The sequence below is a fragment of the Camelus bactrianus genome, chromosome 1 (genome assembly GCF_048773025.1).
Source record: "Camelus bactrianus isolate YW-2024 breed Bactrian camel chromosome 1, ASM4877302v1, whole genome shotgun sequence".
Classification (NCBI taxonomy): domain Eukaryota; kingdom Metazoa; phylum Chordata; class Mammalia; order Artiodactyla; family Camelidae; genus Camelus; species Camelus bactrianus.
In genome coordinates, this window is record NC_133539.1 from 132,677,282 (window position 1) to 132,704,013 (window position 26,732).

General features: G+C 40.5%; 1 long non-coding RNA gene across 6 annotated transcripts in view; it reads right to left on the reverse strand.

The window, feature by feature from the left end:
• The window catches only part of LOC141579028 (uncharacterized), a 65,499-nt gene that overhangs the window by 25,658 nt on the left and 13,109 nt on the right, over positions 1 to 26,732 (reverse strand). For 5 of the 6 annotated variants that reach the window (XR_012509937.1, XR_012509932.1, XR_012509929.1 and 2 more), the window contains exons 4-5: positions 24,317 to 24,431; positions 19,271 to 19,370 (exon numbers count right to left, since the gene is read on the reverse strand). This is a non-coding gene — a long non-coding RNA (uncharacterized LOC141579028). The remainder of the gene's footprint in view (positions 1 to 19,270; positions 19,371 to 24,316; positions 24,432 to 26,732) is intronic. The other variant, XR_012509947.1, reaches the window with a different exon arrangement.

The window sequence follows — 26,732 nt, forward strand, 5'->3', positions numbered from 1 at the left end:
ACTCAAGTTCTGCCTGGCGCCGCTTCCAGAACTCCAGAAGTAAGGTGACTAACAGAGAGAGAGAACAGCAGAATGTGGATCTTCAGTGATGACTGATGCTTCAGAAACCAGTACTTAATATTTATTACCGTTAACACTTTGGTAAACGGTTAATAAAATCACATTTATTTATAGGCGATACTAAAGAGAAACATGAGTTAATGCCTTTTTTTAAGAAAAAAGAAAATGTAGATTATTTATTGAACTTTTGGAAACAGACTAGCTCTCTAGCTCAAGAAAAAGTTATTAACGTGATGGTCAGACGCAGGTGACTGTGTCTGATGCTAAAGTACCTGCTACCAGCACATTATGCCCACTAAAAACACAAATATCAGAGGGATGGGTATAGCTCAGTGGTAGAGCACGTGCTAAGCATGTACAAGGTCCTGGGTTCAACCCTAGTACCTCCATTAAAAAAGAAAATTAAAAAAAAGTAAAATTAACTGTCACAATTTAAAAGCAGTGCACGGTCCACCCTCCAAGCCTTCTCCTCACATCCCTGTCTCTTCTGTCCAAAGGACCTGAGGGTGGGGAAGGGGATAACAATGCTTTAGTAACCCTTGCATTTCTATTTTCCACCACCCCAGTCACACAAAATTAAAATAATATTCTTAAATATGGAAAACTGCCATTTTCCTCAATCTTCGGTAAAGTAATTTTTAGAAATCGTCAATCTGTTTTAAGACTCGTAACTTCAAATAGTAGACAAAAACAACATGAAATGTTTATTGAAAAATGTGGCTTCAGGTTAAATCCCCTAAGCCCTTCTTCCAACCAGACTGTTACCCCTAGGCCCTAACTCTAGAGAAATTCCAGAATAACCACTGTTCCCTCCACCATTATACCTGAGTCTCTACCATGCTCTGAGAATAAAGAGAAAAAAGACACAGTCCCTGCTTCCGGGAGCTCCTAGGTGCACAGGACTCATCATGAAATGATGGCTGAGGAGGCGTGTTAAGACGTCTTGGATAACAGTCAGCAGTGGGTGCTCGGGGCAGAGAGCCGGAACTGTAGCCAACGCTCTCCCAGAGGAGGAAACCACTGTGGTGAGTTCTGAGATGCCCTAGAAGTGATCAGGTGAAGTTATAATGTTAAGGCCATTTCTCCCTGGGGAGCTGCACATGCAAAGGAGGGAGGCCAAAGAGAGCCAGGTCACTTCCAGGAACTGCAAATAGTCTAGAAGTGAGAACAGGGTGTGGGAGGCAGGTGAGGCAACCAGGTGGAGAGATCACAGGTGCACATCACACAGGACTCTGTGTGCCTCCAAGGTAAAGGAGACATGCAAAGTGATCTAGAAAGAAAAAAGATAGAGGCAGGGAGACCTATTGGCAGGTTCATGTGAAGGCCTGCTGAAGCCCCGCTAGGAGGAGAGAGAAGAAAACATTTCAGCAGGTGGACGGATTGGCCACAGATGTGATGGAAGGGCAGGAAGAGGTCAAAGATGCCGGCCAGCTTTCTGGCTTTGGCAGTGTCCTAAATTATAGTGCCATTTCCTAAAACAAGAAGGGCAGGAAGAGGAGCAAGTCGTGAGAGGAGACAACTGATTCAGTTCTGGCTGGGTGCCTGTGGGCTCCAGGAGAGATGTCCAATAGGCAAATAAAAGTCTAGAAATCGGGAGAAAGTTCTAGGCTGAGCCAAGTAGTTTTCCTGCTTCAAGAGGCTAATGGTTGTGAGTGGACAAGCTCACGAGAAGAGATGTAGAGGGGTAGCTCTCACCGTCCTGCACATGGGAATCATCTGGGAGCCTTTAAAACATAGTGCGCCCCAGCCTGGTGTGGGGCCTTTGTACTGTTTATTGTTTTTTAAATACTTTCCTTTTTTGGGGGGGTAGTTAGATTTATTTATTTTAATGGAGGTACTTGGAATTGAACCCAGGACCTCTTGCATGCTAAGCAAGTGCTCAGCCACTGAGCCATACCCTCCCCACCATTTTTTTGTTTTTAGACATTAGCTCTACTGAGCAGTCAGGGTTGAGAATCAACCTGTAGAGAGCAGAGAGCCTTGGGGTAGAGATCAAGGAGAAGCTTCCCAGAGCCCTGCAGACCCCAGCAAGGGCAGCCGGAGATGCAGGGAGCCTCGGATGGGCTGTGAGGAACGTGAACTCAACACTCCCCAATGACAAACATGTTTCAAGCACCCACTTCCCAGCAGTGTTTCTTCTGAGTTTACTAATTTTCCAGTAATACTGGGTGAGAATAGAAATAATCTGGACAAAGGGATCAAATTCAAATGCTCGTTCTGACCATTCTTAGCTGCGTGATTACTGATTAAAAGGTTACTGGTCTGCCACGTGTAAACTGGGGGACCTAGAACCGTGCTCGTGGGCTGCTGTGAGCGTAATGAAATGACAACTATAAAGGCACTCCTGACTCTCAGAGGTAATTGCTACTATTGTCCCCATTTGGGACACCAAGAAACAGAGTCACAGAAAGCTTCAAACATTTGCCCAAGATGAAGGTTAGTGTCTGGAATCAAGCCAATGACTTCGTGGATCCAGAGCCCAGGATCTTCTTATGAATAACACGGCACTGCCCAGGTTCCCTGCTCCAAAACCCGCCTCCCTTTGGCTCAGTTCCATGGGCCCTGCGCTGCACAGATATCGTCACTGCCTGCCTGCCCGCCCGGTGTCTGACCCCGGCACTGCTCCCTCCATCTCACACACCGCTTCCTTGGGCACACCAACCCTCACGAGGCCATTGCTGTGGGTACTCGGATGTTTACACGGAAACGCAGGTGGCAGCCCAGCTTTTTGCTATAGATGCTGCTGTCAGTGGAGGCAAATAGCTCACAGTTGGTGGCGGAGGCCACTTCTGGTATCCTCCTTGGCTGGAGAGCTGGATGGAATCCAGTTTCCCTCTGCAACTTAGACATCCAGCATGAGAGTTATGTAAGGCCATCTGGCCTCTCAACATAGAAATGATGCCCCCGCAGTCGTACTTAATATTGTAATCTCCTGGCTCCACCAGGGAGCAGAGGCCATGGCCTGTTGTCCAACAAGTTTTGTTTCCTTACACGACAGCTACAATGGGGTGAGTAAATACCGGACCAGAAAATCTACAAAGCCCTCGTGTACTATTTCCTGACACTTGCAGGTCACCCAAATACCCCAGATCCTCCAAGTAAACAACTAGTAAGAGGAACTGAGCTGGCTCGTCTGTCAGATCCCTGATGGCAGGACGGATTTGTCCTCTCCTGCTCTCGGGATCTTCCGTTCTCCTTCTGTGTGCCCTTCCCCGATTGAAGGAGACTGTTCTTTGTTTATGGGCTATGGAGTATTTGTGGCTGTCTGACGAGAACCTTCGAAACTAGAGCTCTTGGTGAGAATGGAAGCATGGCACCCACGTCTCATGAGCTCAGCTACCGAACAGCCTCATCTAGCCAAGACTGTGGCCAACACCAGGGGTCCACGCTGTTGAGTGTTGGGTCTGGAGAGCAATGCCTCCACCACTGAGAAGCTGCCCCACCACTTGTGCCCTTGTCCCCATCCAGGGGGAGGTGACGCATCCATGGGGTGAAAGCCTTGAGGGCACTAGGTGACTGTGGACCAAGCTGTGACTGGCTGGTCCTGCCCCCCAAGTGACCCATGTTACCCTCACATGCAGAAAATCCCCAAAGAGACCCCTGCTTGAGGGAATGGGTCACCTATAAGCCAACTGTCCTCGGGCCACCTAAGAAGCAACACAGTATACACAGTGAGCCACCCACTCACTACAGTATCCAAGGCTCACAGTTCCCTCATGTGACACCATGTACCCCCAGCAAAAAGAAGACCGTTACTTTGTAATTGACTTGAGAATTCTACTGAAAACACTGCCTTCCACCTTCCACTTATGAAGTTCTTTCCACTGTGTCCCCTGCTCTGCAATTGTGCAATCAGTCCAGAGCTCCCTCATGAGAAAGGAAGGAAGGGGCCGGGCAAATCCAATAAAGGAATGGCACAGCCTTTAGCACCAAGATGGTGGAAAAGTCAACTCCCAGTAGATCTTGAGCTTCAATACACACTCACCGAAATACAGCAGGATGTTAAATGGCACTCCCACAGGTCCCAGGACAGGTTCAAGGCTGACCATAAAATGTCTAAGGGTGAGTGGTGGCCCAATTTCTGGGAATCCCAACACCTTTCCCAAAGCAGTTGGAATATTCCTCCCACTTATTAGCATATGAAGATACTGAGTGCATAAAATCTAACAATCCCACACCTCGTGGTTGCTCTCTCTGCTGAGATAGACAGCCCACACACTGTCTGTGGAGTGTGTATCTACTTTTACTTTAAACTGGAGCACCCAACCCCCATGCCTCATGGCCTTTCTGTTGCCTTCTGAAACAGCCCACTCTGTCTATGGTGTATATATCTCTCTGAATAAATCTACTTTTACTGAACTGTGGCTCTCGAATTCGTTGCTGGGCAAACCAAGGACCCACACTTGGTGAGGTGCATCCCAGGGACCCAAATACGACCTGGGATATGGCCATCCTCTCCCCCACATTTTCCTGTATCATACATTCCTTCCCAAAGGATCTCACCTTGTGCACTCCAAAATAGACAGCACTCATGTGTCCTGACCAGGATCTGCTCCTGTGTGTATCATTTCTTATTTCCACTAGAACATCAACTTCAGGAGGACAAGGATTTGGTTCTGTTCACAAAGGAAGCACCAGCACATCACAGGTGCTGGAGAAGTATTAGCTGAATGAATGAGCTGTGGGAAGTCCTGGGATTTCCACCTGGAACTCCTAGCCTCTTGGGTCCCAGCTGACTACAGGTGCTCCATGCTACTCATGGCTGACCTCTTGCCACCACTCTCTGCTCTGCCATCACCTGAGCTGGGATGAGCTGAGATGGGCACACACCCCGGAGAGCATGGCGCATGGTTCATGCCGTTACAACACACTCGCCCCTTGACTGTTAGATGTTACTTAGGGTGGACCAACTGAAGGCAGCACCATGTGCACCGCCCTACCCCACAACTCACTTGAAGCACCAGGACTGCACACAGGGGAAACGCTGGCCCTTTGCAACCTAAGGAGAGGGACTATGGGTGAGAAGAGGGTCTCTGTCAACTAACAGTCTCTTTACAAGCCCAGTCTTAGGAAAGCTCTTTAAAGATACTTTTTGTATCATCCTTGTGTTTCTGTAATCCCTCTAGATTTTGTCATTTTAATCTACACATCAGAAATACAGATATTCTTGAAATCTCTATTGATTTTCAATGAAGAAAATCCTCAATTTCCTACACTGCTAAGAAAATTACTGCACTTTATTTAAAAAAAGCAGCTTCCTTTCATGACTTCCTATCTTCAAACACCTAATTTCACAAGAATCAGTGAAGCAGGACATGAAAATCATGCTATGCTTTATCACCTACAGGTGGGCAGGGATGAAATGAATGAGTACTGATCTCATGAGACGGGTGAGGGTGAGGAAGGACCAAGGATGAGAAACCAACATTTTCTAACCCATTACTCTTTTTCAGAGTCCCAGACAAAACAGTGTGATTGTATCAACTAAAACAAGAATATCTGCACCCTTCTAAATGCACGCTACAACTTTACTACTACACACGGCACTCTGTCACTGACCTAAAGGCTGATGACAGCCAAGAAATTTGCAGGGATCTTATTCTGTGCTCATCCCTTTTTGTCTTTGGAACCTCAGGATATTTGCCTCCTCTTCCTGAGTGTCATTTTCCTCATCCTTCAAATGGGAGTGTAACAGTCATTCATTTGCTCAGGGTCTATTCGACAACTGGAGACGGCTTATGAAAACAACAACAACAAAAAAAGCAAAACAGAAATTCTGATCTGTGCTGTCTTCCTCCTCCTCCCTGAACATGAATGGCATCTTTCACTGAATCCCGAACTTAAGGAGTAGTTCTGATGAGGAAGTCACAGGACTGCCGTGTAACTGAGAAATGACCTGGTGTAAAAGAATGAATTGCCAGCAAATCCTCAAAACCCATAAGGGTGGAAACCCTGGGAGCTACAGGCATGGGTGGGAGTTCCTTAGTACCCCATTTCACAAATGGGGAGAATTTTGCAGGGTCCATGAAAGACACAGATAGCCCAGTAAAACCACACCATGTTTTGGAGTACACCAGGGCCACGTCGATGCTGACCTGTACTTCTTCGTGTCCCAGAGCAAGAGTCCTGGGCAGGGGTGACTGTGCTTGAGGCTGGACAAGAACTTTCTGTTCTGTCTCTTTTGCTCTCTCTCTTCCTGCAATAAAACAACTGGTAGGACTCTGGTGGGGAGCAATATACCCACATTCTCTGGCAAACCACACACCAGGCAGCTCTAGCTGATCTGAGAGAGGACTCTTCAATGAACATATATACATCAAAGTCAGGCAGAAGGCTGCCTGTGACCTTGGGAATCCAAACCAGCTTGTCCTCTTAATCAGGATATTAGACATCTAAAGAAAGTGTGCACCAGATGAAGACGATGCATTAGACAGCGTTGGTGGTTATGGCCAGCAGTATCTAAGGACAAGTCATGCTCTGGCAAATGGGAGCATTTTGGTTGCTTTAAGAGTTTGCTACTGAAGGGCTGGGACATTCCATTGGGCCTTGAATCTCCAGACCTCTTTACTCACAAAGGCAGAAAAGTTAGGTGAGCCAGCTCAGCCTTTATTCCAACTTCCTAACCAAAATGCTATGAGGTTGAAAATATATTTCTCAGACTCTTCTGCAGCAAGGGTTCCAGATGTGGCTTTAAAAATGCCCATCAGAGATTGAGATTTACAAATATTAACTACTATATATAAAAATAGCTAAAAAAACTAAATTTCTTCTGTATAGCACAGGGAACTATATTTAATATCTTGTAATAACTTTTAATGAAAAATAATATGGAAAGGAATTCATACATATATATGTGTATATGAATGACTGGAACATTGTGCTGTACATCAGAAATTGACACATTGTAACTGACTATACTTCAAATAAAAAAAAATATATATATATATATAATGCCCATCAGCAGCTTCTGAGTGTCACTTAAAGCAGAAACCCAGATGATTGGAGGCAAAGGTGGGTGGAGGAGCTACGTTATTTTGCTGGGGTGGATGCAGCGGGCCTGGCAGAGATCTAGAAGGAATGCTCACAACAGCCACTTACTGATCTGCAAGTGAGTTTTGGTAATAGCTTCCTGAAATCCTCCCCACCCCTCCTGATGAGCCAGGTGTCTGGCGTTTCTCTGGAAATCACTAGGCACAGCCTGGGACTCAAAGGTAAAAATTAAAAACTGCAGTAAGGTAGCGAAGAGGCTGGCAGGACGTGTTGGACAAAAGTAGGTCAGAATCAACAAAGAATGGGGAGGGGATACAACGTGGGCTGAGGACCCTGACTACAGTTGTGGATTGTCTGTGTTAAGGACTCTGAGTCAGTATGAGTAGATGGATTGGTGTGGACTAAAATGGTGGCCATTGTTCAGATAAATATGTGACTTGGACTTTATTAATTAGAGGAGGGATTTTTTTCCCCCTTCAACATTGATCATTCCTAGGGAGCAGAAAAATAATCTGCCACACAACATCTAAGTGCAAAAGAGATGCTACGGGATGGTGGTGGTGTGAAAAATTTTAGTCCCGCAGTTCCAAGGTTTCCTTAATGAGGTTCACAGCAGTTGGTACTTAAAATAAAATAAGGTACTTTAATAAAGACATCATCATATGTACATATCCTTAAAGATACACATATGGTGCTATAAGTGGGCCTGAAATGTGTTCTACATTCTAAAATCCGATGAAATAAAATCAGTAGCTCAATATGCCTCTCGGCTCTATAAACATGATGTAGCTAATGATCACAGAAAACAAGATCAGCTAGTAAATTTGAAATTTGTCTTTTCCAGTGTCAAAGATAATATTTTTTGCTTTACTTAAAAAGCATTTTTTTAATTAGGACTGTCACTGTCCATTGGTATATGGGGTTCAGTAGATATGTTCAGATGTTCTAGACAGTGAATCAGAGCAAAGACTGAGGTTTAGACAGTAGTTAAATGCCTCACCCGTGTAATCAGCATCCACATATTGCTATACTGAAAATCCTTAAAACTGAGAACTTCATTAAAACAACTAAAAGAAAGGGAAAAAAATAGCCACAGTCTAGTGGAAGATTTGTAACGTGTAAAAATGACAAAGGGCTATTCATGAGCATATTCTTAAAAACCCCTACACTTTAATAAGTAAAACAACAAACGGACAACAGGTTGCACACTTCTCCCTGTAGGAGAAGCCATGCAGATGGACTCTTATTTGAATGGGGCTGGAGCTGTAGAATTAGTTACTCTTGCAAGTAACTCAGTTAAAAACAAATGCAAATGGGATACACTTCTACAATATCTGAGTAAAAATCTTGGAAAACTTACTCCTCTGTTAAGCAATGACAATGGGAAAATTTGTTAAAATTAACCTCTGCAGAACTCTGGAAATTTAACCAAGGCTTCCAGCAATAAGGGGAATGTTTATTTGAGAAAAAATAACAGCTAAATCTCCATAAAGATAGTCAGTTTTGTCATATCGTAACTTGAACTACCCCCATCCCCGTATCCTCACCTAAATGGTGGCCTTTAAAAGCAACAGTCTCACAATCAAGGAAGGGGCAGAAGTGATTTGAAGTTACCCAAAAAATCCGCCCCCAGAGAGCTGTCACTTATTCACCTATCTCAAACTCATGCTGTGCAAACAGCCTGTCCCCAGAGTGTTTGTGGAAAACAATCAGCAGTGAGTAACTTTACAACTGCATGAGGCAGTGGTACCAGTACAGGCTAATTAGATGCTGACTAGGAAACTTAGAAGGCAAAATTGAGTATTGAGACTTTCTGGGGGTGGAGGTAGGGTTAAATAGCTCCAAAAAATTCTTAGAATTGTAGAAGTCCGTACACATGTGTGGCATATGGCAAGGAAAGATCTGAGAAAATCTTAAGCCTTCAACTCTGGCTGAACTTGAGGTTCTGCATAAGCAAGAACTAAAGGCTACAGAATAGCTGCAGACTGCCTGCCGGTGCTGAGGGCATCCCTCAGCACGCAGGCACACAGCCACCTGGCAACAGCTCAAACGATTGGCTCCAGGCATTGAAAGAATTCACTGTCCAATCATTATTACAGTGATGACAACTAGGCTTTCTGCACACATACAGATCTCATGGCCATGCATGATAAAGAATACAGACTTTACAGAATTTGTTCAGGAAAGTAACTAAATAAATATCTGCAGCAGCAATGACAATGGAAACAATGATAAACCCTGGAGATGAGGAAAATCTGGCTTTCAGATCTGCCATATTGTAATATTTTAAATGTCCAGTTTTCAACAGAAATTTACAAGATGTACAAAGAAACAGAAAAGTTTGGCCATAACACAGGGGAGAAAGTAGTCAATAGAAACTCCCTGAGGAAACCCAGACACTGGACTTACTAGACAAAGACATAAATAAGGAATTACACATATGATCAAAGAGCTAACCGAAACCATGCCTAAAGAATTTAAGTATGTGAACATCTCATTGTACAGAGAATGTCAATAGATAAAATTTACATTAAAAACCAACTGGACATTCTAGAGATACAAATATATTGACTAAAATGAAAAATTCAATAAGAGATTTCTCTGTAGATATGAACTTGTTGAAGAAAAAGTCAGTTAATTTAAAACTACTGAGATTATCCAGTCTGTGGAACAGAAAGAAAAAGGAATGAAAAAAAATGAACACTGTGTCAGAGATAGGTTGGACACCATCAACAATACCAATACACATATAATGTGAGCGCCAGAAGGAAGGAGAGAAAAAAAGCGGTAGAAAAAGTATATAAAGAAATAATGGCTGAAAACTTCCCAAATTTGATGAAAACATTAATTTGTACATCCCAGCAGCTCAACAAACTCCACGTGGTATGAACGTAGAGACATCGAAAATAGGCACATCAGACTAAGTGTGTCAAAAGAGAAGAACAAAGAATCTTGACAGCAGAAAGAGAAAAGAGGCTCAACATATTCAAAGGCTCCTCAGTAAGACAGTTGATTTCTCATCAAAAACCATGGAGACCAGAAGGCAGTGGGATGGTATCGTCAAAGTGATAAAAGGAAAATACTGTCACCAAGTATTTTATAGCCAACAAAATGATTCTTCAAAAAAAAAAAAAGAAGAAATTAACACACTCCTACAAAATCTGAAAGGATCAATTGCTAGCAGGCCTGCCCTACAAGAAATACTAAGGATAGTCCAGCAGGTGTAAATGAAAAGACACTCACCTGAAAAATAAAGAGCACTACTACATGAGTAAGAAAATAAAACAGTATAAATACAGTATTACATGTACGTGTTTTCTTCTATTTGATGTAAAAGACAACTACATAAAACAATACTTATGAAACAGTGTAGATGCACTTATAAATGCATAAAGGTGTAACTTGTATGACAGTGACAGCATGAGGAGGGGGAGGGAAAAGATTGATATCAAAGCAAAGTTTTTGTGTACTATTGAAATTAAGTTGGCATTCATGTGAACTAGATTGCTTTAAAACAGTATGTTAATAATAATCTCCAGGGCAATGGAGGAGAAGGAGGAGGAGGAAGAGGAGGAGGAGGAGGAGGAGAAGAAAAAGATAAAATAAACAACAAATTAAAATGGCACACTTGAAAATGCCTACTTTGTACAAAAAAGTGTAGTAATAGAGCATTGGGGAAATAAAAAGTCATATAGAAAGCAGATAGCAGATGTAACTTCAACCTGATAAGAAATTACATTAATGTAAATGAATTAAATATTCTAATCAAAATAGTAAAGGCAGAAATAAATGGAATAGAGAATAGATGAATAACAGAGAAAAATCAACAAAAAGAAAAGTTGGTTCTTTGAAAAGATCAAGAAAATTGACAAATTTTTAGCTAGTACTGAAGAAAAAAAGGGAGAAGGTTCAAATTACTAAGATGAGAAATGAAAGGAAGGATGTCACTACTGCCCTAACAAAAATAACAAGGAATATAAGGGAATACCATGAATACTTGTATAGCCAATAAATGAGATAATCTAGATGAAATGGATAAATTCCTAGAAGGATATGTGACTAAATCTAATTCAAGGAGAGATAGAAAACTCAAATAATCCTACAATAAGTAGTGACTGAAACAGTAATCCAAAACATTCCCACAAGGAAATGCTAGGCCAGTATGGCTTTGCTGGTGAATTCCATCAACTACTTAAAGAAAAAACAAAAACAAAAAACAAACAAACAAAAAATGCTTCACAAACTCTTCTAAAAATAAAGAGGTGGGCACACTTCCCAATTCATTCAATGACACGAGTATCACACTGATACCAAAACCAGACAAAGGCATCACAAGAAAACTAAAGACTATCTCTTATGGATATAAATGCAAAAGTCCTCAACAGAATAAAAGCAAATCCAATCCATTAACATATAAAATAGACCACAATTCAGTGGGATGTATCCAGGTATGCAAAGGCACTTCAACATACAAGTCAATTCATGTAATATGCAATATTAATAGAATAATAGATAAAAACTAGGAATAGAAGAGAACTTCCTCAACTTGACAGAGAACATCTATGAAAAACCTGGAGCAAAGATCATGCATAATGGTGAAAGACTGAATTATTTCCTCCCAAAATCAACATTGTACTAGAGGTTCTAGTCAAAGCAAACAGACAAAGAAAATAAAGCCTCTAGATTAGAAAGAAAGAAATAAAACTATTTCAATTCCAGATGACATGATATTATACATTGAAATCACAAGGAATCCACAAAGAAAAAAGAGAGAGAGAGAGAGAAAAAAAAAACTATTAGAATTAACAACATAGTTTGACCAAAATTGTAAGACACAAATCGATATATAAAAAAGTAATTATATTTCTATACAACAGCAGTGAATAATCTAAAAATAAAATGTAGGAAACATTTTCATTTACAATAGCATCAAAAAGAATAAAATACTTAGGAATATTAAGAAAAATATGTGGAATACTGAGGAAAATGTCTGAAACTTGTATATTGAAAACTAAAATACTACTGATAGAAGTTAAAAATGACCTAAAATAAATGGAAAGCTCTTCTGTGTTCATGGATCAGAAGCCTTATCATTGTTAGGATGGCATTTGTCCTCAAAATGACCTATAGATTCAATGCAAATCTGGCTTTTTGTGAGAAATGAGCAAACTGTTCCTAAAACTATGGAAATGCAAGATACCCAGAATAGTCAAAACAATCTTGAAAAAGAACAAAGTTTTGAAGTTTCCAAATTCAAAACTCAGTAACAAAATGGTAATCCATACAGTGTGGTACTTGCATAAAGGACACACAAATAGATTGAGAGAAAAGAACTGAGAGTCCATAAACAAACTCTTACATGTAGCCAGTTAATTTTTCGTAAAGGTTCCATGACAATCCAACGGGAAAAAGTAATTTTTACAAAAATGATGCTGGGACACCTGAACATACACCTGGAAAGAAAGAAAACTGAACTTTTATCTTAACACCATTTATGAAAATTAACTCAAAATAAATCACAGACCTGAAATTATAAAACTTTTAGAAAATGAACAATGAGAAAATCTTCAGGATTTTGAAGTACAAATACTTCTAAGATATGACAGCAAAAGCACAAACAACAAAAGAAAATATATCAAGTGAACTGGACTTCAGTAAAATTAAACACTTCTGTGCTTCAAAGGACTTCATCAAGAAAGTAAGAAGACAATCCACAGAATGGGTGAAAATATTTCCAATATTTTCCCTGATAAGGGACTTTTTATCCAGAATAGACAAAGGAGACTTAAAACATGAAAATACAAAGACAAATACAATTAAAATGGGCAAAGAATTTGAATAGATGTTTCTCCAAAGAAGACATACGAATGGGAAATAAGCACATAAAAAGATGTTCAACATCAGTAGGCATTAGGGAAACAGAAATCAAAAGCACAATGACATGCCACTTCATACCAAATAGGATGACAAATATATATGATATATGATATATAAATATGTATCTATAAACTCGGTAATAAAAAGTGTTGATGAGGATGTGGAGAAACTGGACTCCTCATACATTACTACTGGAAATATAAAATGGTGCAGTCACTTTAAAAACTACTTTAGCAATTCCTCAAAATGTTAAAAGTAGAATACATCCCAGCAATTCCATTTTTTGATATATCCTGAGAAGAACTGAAAATATGTGTTCACACAAAAACTTGTCCATGAGCATTTACAGCAGAATTATTCATCATCAACTGATGGATGGATAAGCAAAGTGGTGTATTTATAACAATGGCATATTATTTGAACACAAAAAGGACTTTGGGTACTGATATATGCTACACCATGGATGAGCCTTGACAACGTCACACTAAATGAAAGACGACAATCAAAAAAGGCAGCATACTGTATGGTTCTACTTATATGAAATGCCCAGAACAGGCAAATCCGTAGAGACAGAAAGTAGAGTGGTGGCTGCTGGGGTCTAAGGGAAAGGAAGTTTAGGGAGTGACTTACTAAAGGGTACTGGTTCTTTTTGGGAGTGATGGCTACAAAACCCTGAAATGTACTTAAAATCCTAATGCACAATTTCAAAGGCTGCATTTTATGGTATGTGAATTATATCTCCATAAAGCTGTTACTTTTGAAGCTGAGCCCACATATGGAGCAACTGGCCCAGCACTGACTGCAGCATCTGGAGGGGGAGTGACCCACCCACCCACCACAAAGGAAAGGATCACCTGACCCAGTGTTGGAGGGGTGCAATCTTCTTGCCGAAAGGCACTGTGAGCAGCACAGACAAGGGGGCAAACAGAGCAAGGTGAGTTTGTGAAACAGGGCGAAGACACAAAGGCCTCTCAATAAAACCATTAAGAGCACACAGTCTCTAGGAGAACACATCTTTGTTTTTAAAATCTTTTTATATCTGTTTTATTCCTATTACATTTTTAATCTTTATTTTTAAACAGTCCTATATGTTTACAATTCTCATTTCATTTATATTCTCTTGGTTTTGATCTGTTATTTATTAGTCACAGGTTTCAAATATTGTATTTTGAATTTTCTCTCCTTTTTATTAAGATTCTTAAAAGATATCTCAACTCGATTCCTATTCTGCTTCAACTTGCTCTTCTATTATTGATTATACACTGTTTTCAAACCTTCTTTTCCTCCATTCTTTTAAAATTCTCTCTCTCTCTCTTTTAAGTTTTATTCCCACATAGGCTTTAGATAGATAAATAAATAAACTCCTTTAAGGACCTCAATAGATAACTGATACTCCAAAAGCCACAGGGCCAGAGAGATATGAGCAGAATGAAGAAGCAGAGGAAGTCCTGCCAATTAAAATAGCAAGAGAAATCCCCTCAAAGAACGATCAATAAAATAGACATTGATGGCCTACTAGATCAAGATTTCAAAAAAGAAGTGATCAAATTACTGAAGGAACTAAAAGAGATAGTCTTTAGAGACATAAAATATATCAAAAACAAAATAGAAGCTATAAAGAAGAGCCAAGTAGAATTGGTAAATTCATTGGCTGAAATGAGATCTGACCTAAAGGCTGTACAAAGCAGGCTAGATAATGCAGCAGAACGAATAAGTGACCTAGAAGACAGGACAACAGAAAGAACCCAATCAGAACAGCTGAGAGAAAAACAAATATAAAACAATGAAAACAATATAAGGAACCTATGGGATAATATAAAGCATGCCAATCTATGCATAATAGGGGTTCCAGAAGGGGAAGAAAGAACAAAGGGGATGGAAAAGGTAATTAAAGAAATCATGACTGAAAACTTCCCAAACCTAAAGAAGGAATCAGACACCCAAGCACAGGAGGCTCAGAGGGTCCCAAACAGGAAGAGCCCAAAGAGAAACACGCCAAGATATATCATAAATCAAGATGGCCAGACTGAAGGATAAAGAAATGATCCTAAAGGCAGCAAGAGAAAAACAAAGAGTGAGTTACAAGAGAAGGCTCTCAGCTGATTTCTCTACAGAAACACTACAGGCCAGAAGGGAGTGGCAAGATATATTCAAAGTCCTGAATGAAAAAAAAAAGATGCAGCCTAGGATACTTGCTCCAGCAAGGCTATCCTTTAGAATAGAAGGAGAGATAAAGAATTTCACAGAGAAGCAAATACTAAAAGAATTTAGCAACACTAAACCCATGCTAAAAGAAATATTGAAAGGTCTACTCTAAATAGAAAAGAAGCAGGATGCTACAGAAATGAGAATTCATGACTGTGAGAGTATTATTCCTTTCTTCTTCTTTTTTTTTAAATCTTGTTCTCAGTAGGATGGGTTTGAGATTACATTAATATCTGTTTAGTACACACAGTTACAGTAATTGGTTAACAGACTTACAAAAAAGTGTAATCACAAGCCAAAATCTTACAAGTGAGTCACAAAAACTAAATACAATACAAAGGAAAATTACCATACCACAAAAGGAAGAAGAAAGGAACCAAGAAGAAATACCAAATCAACTGCAAAAATAAGTTCAAAATAGCAATAAACTCTCATCTATCATTAATTACTGTAAATGTTAATGGTCTAAATGCTCCAGTCAAAAGACAGAATAGCAGACTGGATAATAAAGCAAGAACCTTCAATACACTGCATACAAGAGACACACTTTAGGGAGAAGGACACATATAGATTGAGAGTGAATGGACGGAAAATGATATTCCATGCAAATGGAAATGCCATAAAAGCAGGTGTAGCAGTATTGATTTCAGACAAAATAGACTTTAAAACAAGGGTCATAAAGAAAGATAAATAAAGACATTTTATAATGCTTAAAGGATCAATACAAGATGAAGATATTACAATCATTAATATATATGCACCCAACATGAGCACCTAAGTACATTAAACAACTACTAACAGAGATAAAGGGGGAAATTGATGGGAATACAATCATTGTCAGAAATTTTAACACCACATTAACATCACTAGACAGATCTTCCAGACAGGAAATAAATAAGGCAACAGAGAAATTAAATGATACAAGAGAATAATTGGATTTAGTGGATATTTTCAGAGCATTACAATCCCCCATAACAGAATAAATAATCTCTTAAAATGTGTGTGGAACATTTTCTAGGATTGATCATGTACTTAGTCACAAAAGAAGCCTCAACAATTTTAAGAAGATAGAAATTATCTCAAGCATCTTTACTGACCACAATGCCATGGAAACTAGAAATCAACTTCAGAGAAACAAAGGAGAAAGAAAGGAAAGCATTGAGATTAAACAACATGCTATTAGAAAACCAATGGGTCAATGATGTAATCAAAGTTGAAATTAAAGAATACCTTGAGACAAATGAAAATGAAAACACAACCACACAAAACATATGGGACACAGCAAAAGCAGTGCTAAGAGGAAAGTTTAGGGTAATGCAGGCCTTCCTCAAAAAAGAAGAACAATACCAAATAAACAATCTAACCCACCAGCTGAAAGAACTAGAAACAGAAGAGCAAAAACACATAAAAGTCAGCAGAAGAAAGGAAATAATAAAGATCATGGAGGAAATAAATAAAATAAAGATTAAAAAAATAGAGAAAATAATCAATCAAACCAAAAGCTAGTTTTTTGAAAGAATAAATAAAATCGAAAATCCTCTGTCCAAACTCACAAAGAAGAAGAAAGAGAGAGAACAAATTTGCAAAATAAGAAAGGAAAATGGAGAAATTACAACAAATAACATAGAAATACAGAATATCATATGAGAATATCATGACAAACTACATGGAAAAAAATGGATAACCTAGTGGAGATGGACAAGTTTCTGGAAACATACAGTCCACTAAGACTGAATCAAGAAGAAACTATCCACTTCAACAAATGGATCACTAGGAATGAAATTGAATTAACAATAAAAAACCTCCCTACAAATAAAAGTCCAGGACTGGACAGCTTCACCGGGGAGTTCTACCACACATACAAAGAAGAACTCATACCAGTCCTTCTCAAACTCTTCCAGAAGATTGAAAAGAAGGAATATTCCCAAACTCATTCTATGAGGCCACCATTACCCTGATACCAAAACCAGGCAAAGACACCACCAAAAAAGAGAATTACAGACCAATATCACTGATGAACACAGATGAAAAAAGTCCTTACCAAAATACTAGTAAATAAATTCCAACAGCACATAAAAAAGATAATACATCATGCTCAAGTGGGGTTCATCTAAGGGACACAAGGGTGGCTCAACATATGAAAATCAATCAATGTAATAATTCACATCAACAAGAGAAAGGACAAAAACCACATGATCATCTCAATAGATGCAGAAAACTTTTGATAAAATTCAACACCCATTTATGATAAAAATTCTCACCAAAGTGGGTATTGAGGGAACATATCTCAACATCATAAAAGCTATAGATGACAAACCTACAGCCAGCATAGCACTCAACGATGAAAACCTCAAAAGATTCCCACTAAAATCTGGGACAACTCAAGGATGCCCACTATCACCACTCCTATTCAACATAGTCTTGGAAGTCCTGGCCACAGCAATCAGGCAAGTAACAGAAGTAAAAGGGGTCTAAATTGGAAAAGAAGAGGTAAAAGTGTCACTATATGCAGATGACACGACAATATATATAGAAAACCATAAAAGGTCCACACAAAAACTACTAGAGCTGATCGAAGAATTTAGCAAAGTAGCAGGTTACAAGATTAATGTTCAAAAATCAGTTGCATTTCTTTACACAAATGATGAGTCAACAGAAAAAGAAAGTAAAGAAACAATCCCCTTTAAAATAGCACCCAAAGTAATAAAATATCTAGGAATAAATCTAACCACAGACGTGACAGAATTATACACAGAAAACTATAAACCATTGGTGAAGGAAATTAAAGAAGACTTTAAAAAATGGAAAGGTATCCCAAGCTCTTGGATTGCAAGAATCAATATTGTTAAAATGGTCACACTGCTCAAGGCAATCTACAGATTTAATGCAATCCCTACCAAATTATCCTGGACATATTACATAGAACTAGAACAAATCACAATAAAATTTATATGGAACCATCAAAGACATAGAATTTCCAGGGAATAACTTAAGAAAAAAAGAAAGAGGCTGGAAAAATAACTGTCCCAGACTTGAGACAATTCTATAGAGTTACAGTCGTCAAGACAGCATGGTATTAGTACAAAAACAGACATACAGCCAAATGGAACAGAATAGAGAGCCCAGAAATGAGCCCAAATACTTTTGGTCAACTAATATTCAACAAAGGAGGCAAGAATATACAATGCAATAAAGATAGTCTCTTCAGCAAGATAAACATAAGACAAGATACAATAAACCTCCTAGGAGAAAATACAGGCAAAATATCTGACATACATCTCAGAAATCTTCCCCTAGGGCAGTCTACCCAAGCAATAGAAATAAAAGCAAGAATAAACAAATGGGACCTAATGAAACTTACAAGCTTCTGCACAGCAAAGGACACCTTAAGTAAAACAAAAAGACAACCTACAGAATGGGAGAACATTTTTGCAAATGAAACTAACAAAGGCTTGATCTCCAGAATATATAAGCAGCTCATATGACTTACTAAGAAACAACCAAATAACCCAATCCAAACATGGGCAGAAGACCAAAACAAGCAATTCTCCAAGGAAGATATACAAATGATCAATGGGCACATGAAAAAATGCTCAATATCACTAATTATCAGAGAAATGCAAATCAAAAGTACAATGAGGTATCACCTCAAACCAGTCAGAATGGCCATCATTCAAAAATCCACAAATGACATATGCTAGAGAGGCTGTGGACAAAGGGAAACCTCCGACACTTCTGGTGGGAATGCAGTTTGGTGCAGCCACTTTGGAAACAGTATTGAGTTTCCTCAAAAGACTAGGAATAGAATTGCCATATGACACAGGAATCCCACTCCTGTGCATATATCCTGAAGGAACCCTACTTCAGGATGACAGCTGCACCCCAATATACATAGCAGCACTATTTACAATAGCCAAGACATGGAGATAGCCTAAATGTCCATCAACGGATGACTGGCTAAAGAAGTGGTATATTTATACAATGGAAAACCACTCGGCTATAAAAACTGACAATATAGGGCCATTTGCAGCAACGTGGATGCTCCTGGAGAATGTCATTCTAAGTTAAGTAAGCACCGTAGCAAGGAATAAAGAGAAGTTACCTCTAAGTACAGTTATTTTGATTAAAATATACATACAGAAAGCAAGTCACCCCCACGACTGCTGCCAGGAGGAGCATCTGAATGTAATAGCCCAGCCCAAGCAAAGTAGATTCCGACCTTCTCTCCGTAGAATTTCCTGTAGAAAGACAGAAGGTAGTTTCAGAAGACACACATATTCACTCTGTAGCTTCATCCTCATGTTAATTTCTTTTTTCTTTGTTTTTAAGGTGGGGCATAAATAGGTTTATTTATTTGTTTTTTAAATGGAGGCATTGGGGATTTAACCCAGTACCTCATGCATGCTAGGCATTCACTCTACCACTGAGTTATACCCTCCTTCCATCATACTAATTTCTGATTCTAAATCAAGGGGGCTTTAAGTTTAAACCTCTGACTCAATTCACACTTAAAACATATGCGTTTTCACAGCAGCCCCCAAATTCTACCGTGAAATAAGAAGTATTTTACGTATCATAGAAATACAGATCACTGGTTCACCTGCTGAAGAGAGATAAATGAGAACAGAGCAAAGGAGGGGACGAGGCCGACTCCGGAGCAGATGCAGGGGATCATCACCACTCACTGGACAGTCTGGCACATTCAACAAATCCCACCAAAGATCATTCTTAACAGGCTTGACACAAGTGGACTTCAACTACTGGCTCAGTCATCTGAGTCTGCCTTATCTCGGGAACTTCCCTGGAACAAATGCATCGTAAACCACAGATAATGAGGAAATGGCTGATAATGATAACAACTGGGAGTGCAATGTCTCTCTGACAAAATATTTATAAAACTCATGTAGGAATGGGAGAGGGCAGGAGGGATGTGGCTGAGTAAGGAACTGCCCTGTATTCTTTGTATCTAGCACGTCGGCTGTTCCTAGGTTTCAAAAACACTTCAATGTTACTCAGTTAAGCTGGAGTAGACGGAACAGGCCAGGGAGGCAAGATTAGAAGAAAGGAGGCAGGGCACGAAGCGGTGCCAGGCTGGTCCTGAAAGGGAGACAGACACAGACAGGCAGACACAGAGGGCTTAGGGATGAGGCGGAAAAGTGAGGCGGCGGCTCAGGTGTGTTTGCTGCTGCTGCTACTTCCCTCAGCTGGAGCACTGCTGACGCGGCAGTGCTGGGTAAGACCTGTGACTTTCCTCAGCTCTGAGTTCTCTCGGAAGCTTCCGGCTCAGTCTGGAGCTGAGATGAGCTCCGAGGGCTTAGCCTAGGGGGGACTCAGCTCTGAGAACAGCCTGGAGTCCTGAGAAACTTCACGCAGGAACCCCTAGGGCTGGACCAGCGCTCACAGGGCTGCTGTGAGACCAGCTCCATCGTCAGAGACCTGGGCGTGGACTATTCCATGGGGAAAATGGCTGAGCCCGATGCCAAATCAGATAGGAGGGACAAAGTGTGTTCATTCTCATGTGACTGGTCTTTGTGGCCTGGCTCACAGATGGCAGGCTCAGGATGGTGTCTGGCAGAGAAAACCCTGGCAATGGGTTTGAGATGTTTTGGACTCTTTCTTGTTAAGCTTTTTGTAATACATTCTTATCAACTATCCATCCTGAAAATGCCACATTCAAAACTGAAAGAATGTTAGAAGTTGCTTGCTCCAACTGGCCAATGGTAAACACACCCTGCTACAGTTAGAGAGCTGGTCAGGCAGCCTCTGCCTGCATATTTACAATGACGGAGAGTTCATTACTTCCAAAGGTTACATGTCGGCAAGAATGTCAGAAAGAATTTTTGAACCTTAAACAGATGTCTGCCCCCTAGTCCTTGCTGAAAGGCTAGAAATAATGAGGATCCCTTCAAATGTAGTTTTGTCTGATTGTTATCTCTCTCTGTCAAAAACACCCCAATTCTTAACATCAATTTTTCAAAATTCAGCTTTGATTTCTTTTTATCAAACTTATACCATACATTCATTAAAGAGTCAAACAGTTCTCGAACACCGATTGTAAAAAGGAGCAGTTCCCAACAACCACCCCATTTCCTGGTCAGAAGCAACAATGTTCAGCTCCTACTGCTGACTCTTGGAATAAAAACTCCCTATTTCTGACTAATATCCTTGTAACACAGCCTACTGACTTTTTCAGCTTTATGTATCACCTATTTAACTTTCTATTTTGGAAAATGAATATTAAGCTCTCTTTCAAACCACATCTCCTCTACACATCCAAACCTTCATTCTTCCAACCTTTTGATACAAATACATTATAATTTTGATCAGCTCAGTATCCTTGCTTTACATTATTAGGACTCTGTACAGACTGTTCACAGCTGTAGCAAGTTGTCTGCTAGGCTTACTTTTTTATTCCCTACTTTGTTTTTCCTGGAGTTAATAATTGTCTTGGTGGTTCATAGCTTAGATTTCTCTGCGCTTAACAATTCAACCCCATACCTTCTCCTAATGAATAACTTTCTCAATACTTTCCAATTCATTGTCTACAAATTTCATCTCCTTGAATAAATCTCTTCAGATCTCCTTCAACCTGGATTAACGACATGCTAGTCTTGTCACAGAGCTCAAGGGGCCACTAGTGGGAAGCAACAAGGGAATACATGGACCAGGAGAAGGGAACAGATCAACATAATTTCCTTCACAAAACATACTTAAAATAGTGGGAAAATTGTTTTCTTTACAAACACAAACACACACACCAACCCCAAAATCCCATAAAGAATAATTAAATAGCCATCAAACCCATTGCCCTGCCATCAAATTCTGTATAACATAAAACAAAAATAACAGAAGGAATATATCATATAAATATGAATCTCAAGGGGGATGGGGTACACTCAGTGGCAGAGTGTGTGCTCAGCAAGCATAAGGTCCTAGATTCAATCTTCAGTACCTCTATTAGAAAAAAAACATTAGAAACAATAGAAAAATGTATCAACTTTAAATATTTACAAATATATAAACTTCCTCTTTTAAAACTGTTCTACAGGATAATCCGGGTTAATGAGAAAGTGCCTCTTCATGACTGTGATCCTGCTGATAATTGTGGGAGGAAATTAGAGTATGACCACATGAAATAAAATCCCTTATGAAATAATGATCCCGGGTGACAATCATTATTGGCTGCTGTCATCACAAAAAAGAGAGTCAACTGGACATTATGTACCTTATGACAGGAGTACAAAACTTCATATAACAAATATTCTTGCACAAATTTGAACCTCGTTCAGATCAAGCTTTTAGGGGAGGATCAAATCACTTAGCTAAAGCCAATACATAGGATGGAGAAATAAGTCTAACCACAGGGGAGAATGAAATCAACCAAACAGGAAATAGAGAAATCCCTCAGCAATTTCAAGGAAAATGAGAAACAGGAAAATTATAGATTAGAACCCACTTGAGAGATATGCTAGCTGCAATGTGTGAACTTAGTCTGGATCCTGATTTCAACCCCAAAACTGCTTAAAAGTGTATTTTTGTGACAATCAGGGAATTATTTTGTAACCCTAAAAAAAATGAATATTCCAATTGTATTTGAAAGAGACCTTGTCATTTCACTAATGAAAGGTTAAGCTACGTAGGATTGCCTTCAAAATGATCCCGAAGTGGGGGAGGGGAAGAGGTGGAGATGAAAGTTGCAACAACAGTGACTCTGAGTTGATAATTCTGGAGATGGGTGACTGATACAGACAGGCTGGCTGTGCTGTTCTCTCTACTTCTGTACGTGTTTGAATCTTTCCATAAAATGTGAAACAAACAAAAAGACTTCAGTGATTTAAAACCCTCACTTGGAAGGTTAAGAGGTTTGCCCAAGTAGGTGGGCATCTGAATGGGGCACTGAGATTAGGAAGATCAGGCACCTGGCTCCAGGCCGACCTGGGGCTACCTTGACCCTTCTCTTCTCCTCACCATCCACAGCCAGCCCATAACTGCATCCTGTCAGCTCCACTCCCCAAACGCATTCTCCCTGGCTCCCACCATCTCTCATCTGGCCCACTCCAAGAGCCTCCGACCAGGCCTCCCTGCTTCCTGGGTCCCTGCAATTCATTCTCCACATTATCTTTGCAAATTGTGAGAGAAAATTACCTTAGTGCTTAAACTATCATGACTGCTTCTCACTGCACTTAGAGTCTACACTACTTTCCGTGCTCCTGATGCCCTTCTAAACCTCGCGTCTCATCACTCTCACCAGCGTTGGCTCCAGTATCTCCTCAAACCTGCTGAGCACATTTGTGCCTCGGGGCAATGGACAAGCTGCCTCTATTCCTGGGGTGACTTATCCCAGATCCTCAAAGACCAGCCTCCTTATCACCATCTCAGCTCACATGTAACCTTCTCAAAGATAGCTTTCTTGACTCCATTTCCCCCAAGTCTCCCATCTCAACACTGTATTATTTCCTTCATTTCAATCTGAAATTGTTTCCTTATTAGCCCGATTATTTTTGTTTGCTCAGTTGTCCTTGGCCTCCCTCCTCCCAGCAGCCTTGCAAAAACAGCATAAGCTCCCGGGGAGCAGCCGGCGCTGATGCTCTGAGAATACACATGCTGAGCGCGACATTACAGTCACGTGGTGTAGTGAAACGGTGTCGAACAGCAGATAGAGCTAAGCAGTGAGAATACTTCTCTTATTTTATAATTTAAGTGAAACCTAACATTTACTCCTGTTTAATGAAGAATTTGGTAGGTCTTTGTTCCCAGTTCCTGGACGGCAACCCCTAAAGCCTTGAATTTCCCAAGATAGGAGTGTCTTTACTATTCATGGTGGACCCTTGGATGGCTTGTGTTCATGAGATAACTCAGGATGGGGACTGGCCAGCCAGAGACACCAACCATGTGATTAGAGGAGTGGGGCTTTGAGCTTTGTGACAAGTGACTGACCATCAGGAGAGGTAGGGGCTCAAATGTTAGGGCTTTGACTTACAGTTAGTGTTTGGGGTAGCCATGTCAGTAGTGACCCAATAAATCATGTCTTTGTAATAAAGTCTCCAGTAAAAACTTGGGGCAACAAAGCTCAGAGCTCCTGTGAGCTTCCTGGTTGGTAACACTCTTGGAGGACTGTCACACTCAGAAGCCATGAGGGCAACCCTGAGCCCTTCCCACTGGAGTGCTCTCCACAACAGCTCACCTGATGAGATCTAAGGGCTGCTTCTTGTCTATGCTTCGAGGAGGAGCACATTCCCTGTACAGAAGGCCCTGTTCGCTGGGGCAGCTGAGGTCCTCTGATGGAGGCTGAAGTTGCACTGGGAAGCAGAAGCAAACAGGTGAGCGTCACTGTCACCACGTGTTCACATGTTCTGCTAATAAAATGTGGTGCTAACACTTTGTGGTCATTTGTAAATAAGGGGCCCTCCTTTGCCAGAAGGGATGGAGGTACCATATAATTTTTCATAATTCTCACCGAGGATTAATACTAACCCCTTGAGGGTCATTTGCAAACGTGGCTGGAAAGGAACACTTGGATGTTACAGTCCTGGGACCACCGTGGGTACCTGGTGAGGGCCTTGCAGATGCTTAATGTCCTACAACCGGGCCAGTCTTCCACAGCAAAAAAAACTACGCCACCCAAGTGCCCAAACTGCTTCAGTGGAGGCAGCAGCCCCCTCCTTGGACACCCAGAGGAACCTGGACTCTGGCTGTTTAGGGGCAGGGTCAATTCTAAAACCCAGGCTTTTTTGTCCCCACAATTCAGTAGTTATTCGGTGACAGCACATGGAATATAAACAATAAAGAAACTTGACATGATGTTATATATTTAGCTTACTCAAGAAACAAAATTTAAATCCAGTCATTCTCCTTCCCACCTGACCTACTTTCCTTTCTCCTGTACTAGAACCAGATTATTACCCACCCAGCCTTAGCATGGGTCCTGACTCCACTTACCTCCCTCCCAAACACCACATGAGATGATTCCTCAGCCTGGATGTGGAACCAGCAATTACAACAGGCTTTAGTGGAAAAGAAATGGTTGTGTGCAGATGCCAACTAAACACTGTAGAATCCTGGTGTCCCACATTAGTAATCATGACAGCTGTTTGCAAGTGTCCCCAAAGTTCATTTCAGACTCTCACTGCTAATTTTGCTGGGATATAAATATAAAACATGTGGACTGCTGGGCTGGACTGCTATGCTGAGTCTCTGATCCAGGAAGCTCAGTGTCTGCTCCCTGCAACCAGCTCCCTGTTCTGTTCATGCATGTGCATCAAGCAGCTGTTTAGTGTCCATTTTAGTATCTTAGACAGTGCATTTCAGTATGGTCTTCATCCACAAATACGTGTACCACACAGTAGTAATGATCAATCTCAGTCTTTGCTTTCTTTTGTCTTAGAGAGTCAGATAAACGGATAGCAACGTAACAAAGTCATAGAGCGCTATAATATAGTATTTCCTTTATTTCAATGACAGGATTTATTTAAAGAGCTTAGATATAACATCTTTGCATTTATGGCATCATTTAGCGTCTGAAGCTCTTACATTTTACAAACTTCATTTCATGCGAGATGTTGTCAGTTAGAGAAGTGCTTCTGAATTTGAGGGGTTGCTGTCATCTCAGATGGAGTCCCTAAAAAATGTCAAAACTCTGCAGTATTGTCATCATGACAAGAACTCAGACAGATGAAATTTGGAAAGCCCTGTGATTTACTAGTGCACAGACAGAAAATGGTATTTCAGAGGGAAAAAGCCTGAATTACAGAAAATGATAAATGAAATGGTCTAACATGCATTTCCCTTACAAAGAACTAATACTTCTTTGGTTGATAATAACATCTGTCAGTAATTATGAAAAGAGCTGGCAAATGCATAGTACTTACTATTAGCCAGGGCTGTTCTAAAATTCAAACAGATTCATTAATCCCCATAGCATCTCTACGAGGTGGGTACTATTATTATCCCCATTTTATTGATGAGGAACTTGATAAACACAGAGGCTAAATGACTTTTACAAGGTAGACAGCGAGAAACCAGCACAAGTGTTCCAGCCTGAGTCTATGCTCTTGGCCACTTCTACCTTTTTTTTTTTTTTTTTGGTGGCAGGGAGATAATAAGGTAATTCTGGTGGGGGGTGGGGAGGTAATTAGGGTTATTTGTCTATTTTAGAGGAGGTGTTGGGGGCTGAACCCAGGACTTTATGCGTGCTAAGCATGCGCCCCATCACTTGAGCTGTACCCTCACCTCTCGAGTCTATGCTCTTAGCTGCTAATCCACACTGCCCCACATGGTAACTCTGGGGGAACTACAGTTCATTCATTCACCCACTTGTTAAACTCAGCCTTCCTGGTGCCTGGGATTCAGCAGTGAACAAGACAACATGGTTCCTGCCCTAAATGGGCTTGTCGACTCCTGACATATTATCTTCATTTTACCCAGGAAGTAACAAGGTCAAGAAGACTCACCTTTTCCTGTTAACACCGGAGGATACATGAAGTGCTTTATTTCATTTCTGCCATTTGACTTACACCATGGGAAGGGAAAGCTGCCTTGCAGATCCCGGAGCTCACAAGCCAGTTAATCCTGAATTTTTTTTTAAAACTGTCCCTTACTTG